At 41.3% G+C, this 9,998-nt stretch overlaps 1 non-coding gene across 1 annotated transcript in view; it reads right to left on the reverse strand.

Annotated features, from left to right (window-relative positions):
- Positions 1-24, reverse strand: part of trnaq-uug — a 72-nt gene extending 48 nt beyond the window's left edge. The window contains exon 1 of the tRNA in view: positions 1-24. This exon is cut by the window's left edge and continues 48 nt beyond it. This is a non-coding gene — a tRNA (tRNA-Gln).
- Between the last annotated feature and the right edge of the window lie 9,974 nt (positions 25-9,998).

Below are 9,998 nucleotides of genomic sequence, written 5' to 3' on the forward strand. Positions count from 1 at the left end.
TGCTAACCATTACACCATGGAACCACTGGCTTCTGGGCTCCAGCAGGAGTTGGAAGTGAGGCCGTGCCTCCAAGGGATCCCGAGGGCAACTGACTCGGGTGGCTTACACCATCGTACGCAAGGCTCAAGCCCCGGCAAGTCCTTGATGGGGACAGAATCGTCCTCGTTAGTATAGTGGTCAGTATCCCCGCCTGTCAGGCGGGAGACCGGGGTTCAATTCCCCGAAGGAAGCTTGAACTTTTGGGGAGAGTCCTTGAAAAAGAGGGGAAAGTGCGTAAAAGTCATGCCCAGAAAGGTGGCTCAAAGCTGGGTTTGAAAATGAAAGGAGAGTCCTTGAAAAAGAGGGGAAAGTGCTTAAAACTCATGCCCAGAAAGGTGCCTTTAAGCTGGGCTTGAACTTTTGGGGGGAGTCCTTGAAAAAGAGGGGAAAGTGCATAAAAGTCATGCCCAGAAAGGTGGCTCAAAGCTGGACTTGAAAATGAAAGGAGAGTCCTTGAAAAAGAGGGGAAGGTGCTTAAAACTCATGCCCAGAAAGGTGCCTTTAAGGATACTTTAAGAGCCTGAATAAGTTTCTTAATAACCGTAGCTTGGTTTTCTGTGCTTTGGCACTTCCTTGCAAAATGCCCACTCTCACCACATCGATAACAGAAGTGTTCCTCCGACACTTTGAATGATTGTTGTGGGGACATTGCTACTGGTTTTGAGGTATTCACAGCTGAAACGGCAGCTTGAGGTTCACCTACTTTATTTGTGACTTTCTTTTGCAAGCGCTTCATTTGTTTTTTCAAAGCTGCTACATCACTTTCTGAACTGCACTCACTGTACACTACATTTGGGGAAATGTTTTCACTGCTAACTGACGTGTCTGGTGCTGGCTTAGACACAACAGCAGCTACTAAGGCCTTAAGTTCTTTGATCTCAGACTTCAAGTTCTGAATATCAGTCTGTTTCACATCAGCATTCTGTCTTACATTTCCACTTTGCACGACAGGAGTAATCTTCTTTCGTGAGGCCTCAAATTCCTCTTCTGTGCGTATCTCCTTCAACAGCTGGAGAAAGGTTGGGGGCTTTGCTTTCCTCTCTCTAAGACGAAGGTTAACTAACATCAGATCAGAGGCTATCGCACCACATAACAACTGTTCAAGTCTTGCTTTATCTGCACACCCAAGGGGGAGACCATCTCTCTGCACAACCCTATTCAACGACTGTTCTAGACGTCTGAGGAAGTCAGACAGCTTCTCACCTGGTTGTTGCTGCAGTAAACGAAATGCAAAAAACAACTCTTCTCCTGACTCTGCTGTCCCAAAAGCATGCTCAAGTGCCTCTAAGCAGTCTTCGGGGGTCACATCAGGATCACTGACTCGTGCTGCGTTTACAATGTCAAGTGCCGGGCCTCTAAGACTTTCCATCAGTCTCCGCCTCTTCTCTTTGCGAGAGCAGTCACACTCTTCCACCATGAGCTGTGCTTGACCCAACCAGTGGTCGAACTGCTCTTCTCCAGCTGGAGTGGGCAACAACCCAGAGAAAGTTCGTAGGCGGCGATAGCTTCCATGCTCACTTGAGGACTTTGACGTCTTGCTAAGTAAATCACTCACAGCTCGCAGAATGGCCTCTGTTGACTTGGCAGCAGCCTCATCTCCAGGCGACAATGGGCGACGGCCTTCAACACGCTTACCTGGAGCTTGTTGCGTTCCGGACATCTGAACTTGTGTACTGGCTCGTTTAGCTTCATCTACTGTGATAACCTGCCAGGGCCCTCCACCCTCAATAGGAAACACATCAAAAGGAACCTTTTCTGCTCTAACAGCTTCTTTGCATTCACACAAGGCCAGGATCTATTGAGCCGCATGTTGAAATTCCGGCCTCGCACACGCACACGCCCCAAACACTTCACCGTTTGCATTGTCTCTTCAATTGCACTTGTATCTACGTCTTCTTTAAGGAGCACCATGACCGCATGAGCCTCATCTAATGCCTCGCCACAGCACCATCACTTTAATTCTGACACTAACTCTGCCCTGCGTTCCATATTTTTGTAACAGTTATCACTATAACGTAAATCAAATAAGCTAATATTCACTGGTAAAGCATACAAAAACAATAAACCCACACTAATATCCCAGCGGTGCCTCCAATTTATGTAGCGCCTCTTTAGCGTGTTTGGCTATAGTGAGAGGTGGCTATCCTGAATTCTTTAACTATCAATCAAATAAGTGGGGTTTCACTAATAAACTTATCAGTGTGTAATCAGTGTTTAACTTGTTTGTGTGTGTGATTACTTACTTAGTATATAAAATACTCTTTCCCTTTAAATCACTATTTAAGCCTTAATATGTACACTTTAACATACAATTAATTGTCTTGGACTTACCTTTATCCTTTAAACATATTCACTTTTTAACCAAAATTACTCTTTTTCTTAATTAACTTAAAATATCAAAATAGTCATTCACCACAACTGTTTTATAAAAAAGTATAAAAGATTTGGGCCCTTATGAAAACATAAGGGCCCAAGAAAATAAAATAGCCGGCAATAACCTAGCCTAATTGTAAATACCCTTCAAATGTTCAAGTGATGCAGGCATGAATGCAGCTTGGGTGCGTTGTAGCCCTAAACAAAATGGCTGCTTCACCACGAAGGCAAAAACAAAAGAAAATGGTACCTTTACTCAATGGGAATGTAGCCTCACACGCGCAGGATCAAAGGCAACAGCAGCAGGAGATATGACGAGAAGATTCACAATGAAGATGAGACGGTTGAAGAGAAGATTCATGCAGCTGACGACCTCCCAAAGTCCACCACTCGGCAACGCTATCCGGCTCCGTCGGGTCTTTGGTTGTCGGTCTCGCAGTTTAACACAGGCTTTACTAGTCAAGGTCACTGGTTGCTAGCTTGTTAGCAAAGTCCATGCAAAGCACTAGCCACTAAGTCAGCAGCTAACTTAAACTTCTTTCTGTCTTTGTGTGCTGAGTCGTCCACTCAACCGGACATAAATTATCACCATTTACGCATTGTATAAGAGTTCTGGTTGAACACTTACTAAACTGGTGCATTACATAAACAGTTTTCTATAAGCAAACACGCTTCTCGACACGTACTCTTTCGTGCTTTCTCCCAACTCCATTTCACGTTGTCTTCACGTTTCTCTCCCGCATCACTTACTTCCTTGTCCTTTGAACTTGAATGTGATTGGCTCATTCACAAAACTTTCAGAAATAAAATAAATTCACAAAACATATGTGTAACTCTATTTTCCTATTCTTACAGGCATTTTAAAAGCATTTTAACATATTAAACAACAAATATTTAAAGGTCCAGTATGTAGGAAATAATGGAAAATAAACTGTAACCATTCCAAAAATGATCACCATATGTTGTCAGAGAGTAAGGAAACACGATGAATTGAAGTAATGGCTTATTTGACAACATTACTCTAACCCGTAAAACCCCGTAAAACCCATGAAAAAAAATGAGTTACGGGGCGGAATCTCTTGGAATTTTCATTTATGTTTTGAACGATTAATTCTAGAATAGCGTATTAAAGGAATTATCCGGAGTAAAATGCACTTTAGATCGATTTACGGATGATTGGGGGTACATACGTTGAGTTGAAAAACTATGTTTTTTTTTTTTAAAAAAACGGCGACGAAATTGTGAATTTCCAGAGCGTGTCACAACACACTCAGCAATCGACTCCTACGGACTTTCCCCTGAAGATGGCAGCAAAGATGGCAACATTTCCGGAAAGGTACTGGCTTGATGAAATTCATTCTGGACTCTCTATCCGACCACATAAAGACCTTGGGATACTTCGGTTTGGCTTTAGGGACCCTCTACTCACTACCACGTAAGGGTTATGTTGTTTGGAACTGTAGAAGAGGTATAAAAATAGCATTTTGTAGCGGCGAAATTGATATGCCCTGCTCACTTCCAGGCTACGAGTTTTGACTGAAAATGGTACAATCGAACTTTCTCAAAACACATCCGAATGACATGATTTTGATGTCAACTCAACGTATGTACCCCCAATCATCCGTAAATCGATCTAAAGTGCATTTTACTCCGGATAATTCCTTTAATAATGGGCTAGCGCGTCCTCCTATTTGGGTTGCCAAATTAGCAAAGGACAACTGTCAACAGCTGTCAGTTGTAGTCATGAACGCCTACGAGAGGCAGGCAAATTTCCAAAATTAAAACAAGAAACAAATTAAGTGGACATCGGAGGAGCTTCCTGAGATGGTGACGTCTTCGGCAAACGAAGAATATCAAGTCTGACGCAGAGCTGGCCATATTTCTCCACAACAGGTAGCCTAGGCTAAACTTCATCTGCATCGCTAACTTCAGCTAAATATGTTACGTTGGTTAGAGAGGTATTTTTTGTTTTCACTGTTTCCGTAATGTGTAACTGGGTCATGGTTGGAGAAACCATGGAGTTGGAGACCACGGTTGGAGAAAAGCAGCTGCAGGTCAACTACCGTTAGCTAAGTCTTCATTACATCTGGCAACCCAGAAGAGGCTCGCGTCTAGTAGTCTTGAGAACGTTCACCAGTGTTTTGATTTTGGCCTGCAGAACGTTCGGTAACAATCCTACAAATCGCACCTTTAACATTTGAAATGCTATTCTCAGTAAACATGAACATTACCCAATATGCATTTCTCTTATTGAGCAAACTCATAACGTCATTGCTGGTCAATGAATCTTAACTTTTAAAACTTCACATTCACATTATGTATTCAAATCTTATATTAATGTATACATTTTCAACAGGGTTACAGTAAGATCAAACATGAATTTAACCGTTTAGAGAGGGAGGGGTGTGAATGTGGACACAATTTCAGTTGACCACATAGTTAGGTGGGACAGAAGATATTTTGGATCCGGCCATGCTTGCATGTATCATAGTGTTGGTGCACTTTGACATTTGTAAATGTTCGAGGGAGAGTGAAACGCAGTTTGCAGTAAAGCTACTATTTATTGGCTAAGCTTGTGCGCCCCCTCTGTCCTTGTGGTGCCCTACACACGGTGTGTGATACTCATGGTGGGAGCAGCAGCACTGTCAATACATATTTCATACAAATAGCTTTACATCATGCAGCCAATATACAGTGTAGTTATTAGTCAGAAAATTAAGATTTCCCAGTTTGGAGTGAATGGACACAGAATGTAAAAGACACAATGTCAGTATTTTACCCATCAAGTAGGCCATCTTGCATCCCCAAGACACACTTTCAAACACAAGTGCCTTTTCAAGGGCCTTTTGTATACACTTTTCTTTCTATCAATTTGTGAAATAGACAACAAGGGACATGCTCTTACCCATGAGAATAACATTACATAATAATATGTAAATAAATACCGGTAATAAAATTTATTCTGGGCGTGCATTGCCAACCCTATGTATTTTAAGTCTGTGTAGCATCAAAATGTTACATTATGTTTGCAATCCAAATGGATTACGTAACTGATTACAAAAGTTGTAATGTAGTCTGCACTCAGTAATGGATTACAATTGAAAGTTATCTGACCCAACACTGAGATTGTGTCTTTTACTCCTTAGCATTTGTGACCGGAAACTAGATGAACTGCATAGCTTTACAAAAAAAGTTATGAGCAAAAAATCATCAGTTGTATTCTCTTAAAAATTGAAAACACACTTTCTTGCACTGTGTGAACTTCCTTGTAGTTTTAGGTAGCCTATCTGTCTCAAATATCAGTCATAAAGATAGTTATCTAGACGGCTGATACCCCTCATGCCAGGAACACAATCAGGTTGTTACAGTAAGTCCGACTGGCCCAACAGCTATTTCATCCAAAAACGCATACTAGCGCAATCAGCCTGTTTTCACAACCTATAAACCATGCAGCTAATAAGGAAGTAGAATTGTTATTTAGACAGGGTGCAGTTAATACCTTACCATCTATTAATGTCACTGTGGTTCATTGAGATGTCTGTAATTTTTCCCTTGTTAAGAATAGGCATAGAGGCAATAGGAGTGGTTGCTTTTGTCTGTGCCCTTTGCTCTATGAACTTGCACAGGTAAACTTGCTTGTCTCTACTTTACAATTTCACACAAGGAGGGTTTCAAATCAGGGCTGACACTTCAGCAATAGCCATCACTGACTGTCAACATTTGAATCTTGTGATCTGAATTTGATACGAGTCACTACAGCCAGTGGAGCTTGATAAGCAGCAGGGTGACATGCCCTTTTTGGTTGGTTTAAAATCAGACACGCCACCACCTTGCAACCTTGTTGTTTCAAGAGGACAGGAATTAGTGCCAAATACCAATTGAGGTTTGACTCTGCACTGACTGTTTTCTTTTCAGCTGTCACCTCTTATGCCAGGAAGAGAATTGGATATTTGTGCATTTCCTTCGGGTAAAACATTTTTCTGATTACATCTACAGCAGTGAAGATGAGTAGCCTGACTGCATGTTTTAAATGGAATCTTCATCACTGTGGTTTCAAAACATTGAAGTTTATTAAGCATTTTATCACTCAGGCAACATAGACTTGGCACACAGTGGCATAATGATTCTCTTGATTTCAGCATTAATGTCACATTTTTACCACAGCGTAGGTCTACAGTTGACATACAGTATGTCTCAAAACGTGTCATGATATATACTTTTCTGACAGTTGATATATACTTTTCAGACAGTTCAAAACAGTGACGTATCAGTCTAATGCAGGAATAGAACAAGTTCCACAAAGAAATGTTTACCTTAATAGATAGGACTCTTCAACTACTTAACTGGCCTGAACATCTCTGTTGCAGGGGCGGAGCTTGAGGGGGTGCGGCACGGGACGGGCCTCTCCCACGGCACAAGGCCGGAGGAGCTAAGATCATGCAAACGGTTTCTTTTCAATCATTTTCATCAGAGTGGGACGTATTAGGCTTATAGGTTGCCCCAGTCAGGACGAGTTATGACTCACGGTTGCTGAAAAGTTTTGAATTTTACTTTGATGATTTAGTAGGTGTAAAATATTGAATAAAATTGTCTGCTGTATGACTGGCTTTATTTTAACTCTCATATTGAACTTTACAACGTGCAAATTTACAAAATTGGATCAACGATATTGTCTCCTACAGGCGTCAATGAGAGAACACTTAGGCTACACTTACATGCTTTTGGTTTTGATTTTCTAATTGGAGTAAGTCTTTGTGACAACACGTCATGATACATTTGATAATGTTTGATCGTTGTTTTGGTATGAAGCATCTTTTACGTAGCCTAATGAATGCGCTCTAGAAAGTGAAAGTAACCTAACCTAGGCCTATACGCTCTGTGTCTGAGCTGTGTGTGCACGTCCGCAATTGATTACGTTCCTCAAATGGAAAACATATCAATCCCATGGTATTTTTTGCCCTAAAATGCATGAAACAAGCAAGATTAAAATACCGCCGGTAGCCACGCTACATCTCCGTTTCATTTTTGCCTAGGCTACTACCCTACAATAAATTAATTGAACGAACTCAACTGACAACAGATACAGGCTACTGATTCGGTCATTGAGACTACAGAATACAGACTACAGAATACAGTACAACAAACGTTCTGTCTTTCTGAAGTTTATTTTTGTATTCCGGGGTAGACTACAGTTGCCTAATGTCTTGACAATAGTTTTTCTATATTTGGGATATTTGCTCAGTAATAGTAGTCTACATTTTGTAACATTTATAGAGAAACCGAGGGGAAGTTAAATTAGAAATTAGAATCGTTGGAAATTGAAAACACATACAAAAAAAGATTCGGGGCGTTTAAAAAGAGATTCGGGCTTGAGCCCCCGAAGCCACCTTCTCGCTCCGCCAATGCAACCACCCAGCAGTAATTTCTGCATTCAGTGAGATTTGCACCGCCCTAATTTTATTTTTGACTCTTCCCGTCACCGTTGCAACCTCTGAGCGCTCATTCTCCAAGTTAAAGATCATTAAAAACCACTTGAGGAGCACAGTGGGACAGGAGAGACTGAGTGGACTTGCCATGTTGTCCATAGAGAATGAGAGAGCAAAGAAAATTGACATACACAGAGCATCGTGGACGAGTTTGCGGAGCGCAAGGCTCGTCGTATGCCCTTCAAATAGTGCTGCGTATTATTGTTGTTTTATTATTAGGGGTCATGTACTGTAGCCTAATGTTTTTGTTGTTGTTCTCTTGGTTACACTTCATGTACGTTCGATGGACTTCAAAATTACATACATAGTTGCTCTCCGTGGCGCTGACGCTTGTAAGGCCCGCTGTTGCGGGCATGTGTAGCCTATGTTGTAAAATTATGTTATGATGAGTTTAATAAAGGGCCCGGTCATGTGCCCCGCCCCCGGCCCGGCTCTGACTTGTTCCGCCACTGCTCTGTTGTATACTTATGTAACCTGAATTGTGTTAAATCAACCCGGACTCGAACCTGCAAGAATCTGTAAGATCTGTATCTGTAAGATACAGTAATATTTCTTACCCACGGTGAGGTACTGTTATAGTTCCAGTGTTTTGCTTATGTGAAGGCTTAGTGTTGAATCAAGACCAGCCCTTTTCTGCACTGTCTCCAGGTTTGTTCAATAAATAAGAGGTCTACTGTATATGGATCAATGAGAAAATCAATGAGAATGCCATACTGTATAGTACAAGATTTGAATGGTTCAGTCATACTGAGAACATGTTTGTCTTCCACTCTACAAAGTTAGGGCTGCCTATGAATAACACTTTTCATTATATTAATGCACAAACATCGCTTAGAAGACAATGTGATTTTCAGGTTGCAAGGTTTGAACAAAATCTGATTTGACACAGAACGACCCAAATATGGATTTTTAAGGTTTAAAGATGTCTCCAAACAGAGGCTGCTCATTTGTGAGGTACGTAAATATGGACTGAATGAGTGGATGAGGGACGAGTTGACAGCCTGTACACAGAAGTATGAAAAACTAGATTACTAGAATAACCTGTTCTGTGCTTTTGTGATCCAGATTTGTTTGGCCAGTGTAAGGAGAGGGCTCTGATTGGTGAACAGTGGTAGTGCCTCCTCCAGCCTCTGCTCTTTAAAGTATCGCTGTGTTGCATAAGAGCAGACCTACCCCAAGAGGACAGAGGACCACAGCATCACCTGCAGCTTTCCCTAAAATTAGGTAAGGTAACTGCTCCTCGCTCCTCACAGAAACTCAACCTAGACAGACACATTAGAAGATAGCTTAGCCATTTATCTACAATACTGTGACCTTATTTTTTAATTATTACATTAATTAATACATACAGTAGCTATCACTGTGGTCTGTAAAAATATTCCATGTTAATTGCAGGTTTCCCTAAAATTAGGTAAGGTCACTGCTCAGATCAGATGTCAGATTTCATTTATTGGTTTGACAGGGCGGAAATATTAGACAAACATAGTGTTTTTACAGTCCTGAATTTAGTCAAACAATAAAGTAAAACTCAACTATAATTAAGGGCATTTATAAAACAAGATACATATATAAAAGAGAGTTCATGCTTTTTGGTTCTGCTCCTGGATGTAACCCGTTCCCTATGTCTTCTCAATGAGTAGACAGTTGTAGAAGTCCTAGTGAGAAACTAATGCATAGGGAGGATGTGGGCATGGGAGAGTAGTGCTCAACCACTTCCCCCGCCCACATTTTATCTACTGGTCAGGGATCAAACCGGCAACCCTTTGGTTTCAAGCCCGAAGCCCTAACCAGTTGGCCACGGCTGCCCCTAAACATCAGCCATTTATCCATTTTTGATAACCTGTAAGCGTTAATCACTGTTTTTCCAAAATAGTTACTGTGATAGTTGCTTTGCCTACAGTAAGCTAACAGGCTAGCATATTGCTGAAAAATAATGGTTAACCTTATAGTAAAGTTATCAATCGCTCGGCTGCTTACTGTTGTCTCTGAATAAACCAACAATAAAAAGCTGATAGCCTACAAACCTTGAAAAGTTTGGCTGTATCCTATAATGTGCCTTTTTCCAACTCCAACTGGGCCCAGACCGGTTCTTTTTTCCC

Source organism: Alosa sapidissima, chromosome 16 (genome assembly GCF_018492685.1).
Source record: "Alosa sapidissima isolate fAloSap1 chromosome 16, fAloSap1.pri, whole genome shotgun sequence".
NCBI classification, from domain to species: domain Eukaryota; kingdom Metazoa; phylum Chordata; class Actinopteri; order Clupeiformes; family Clupeidae; genus Alosa; species Alosa sapidissima.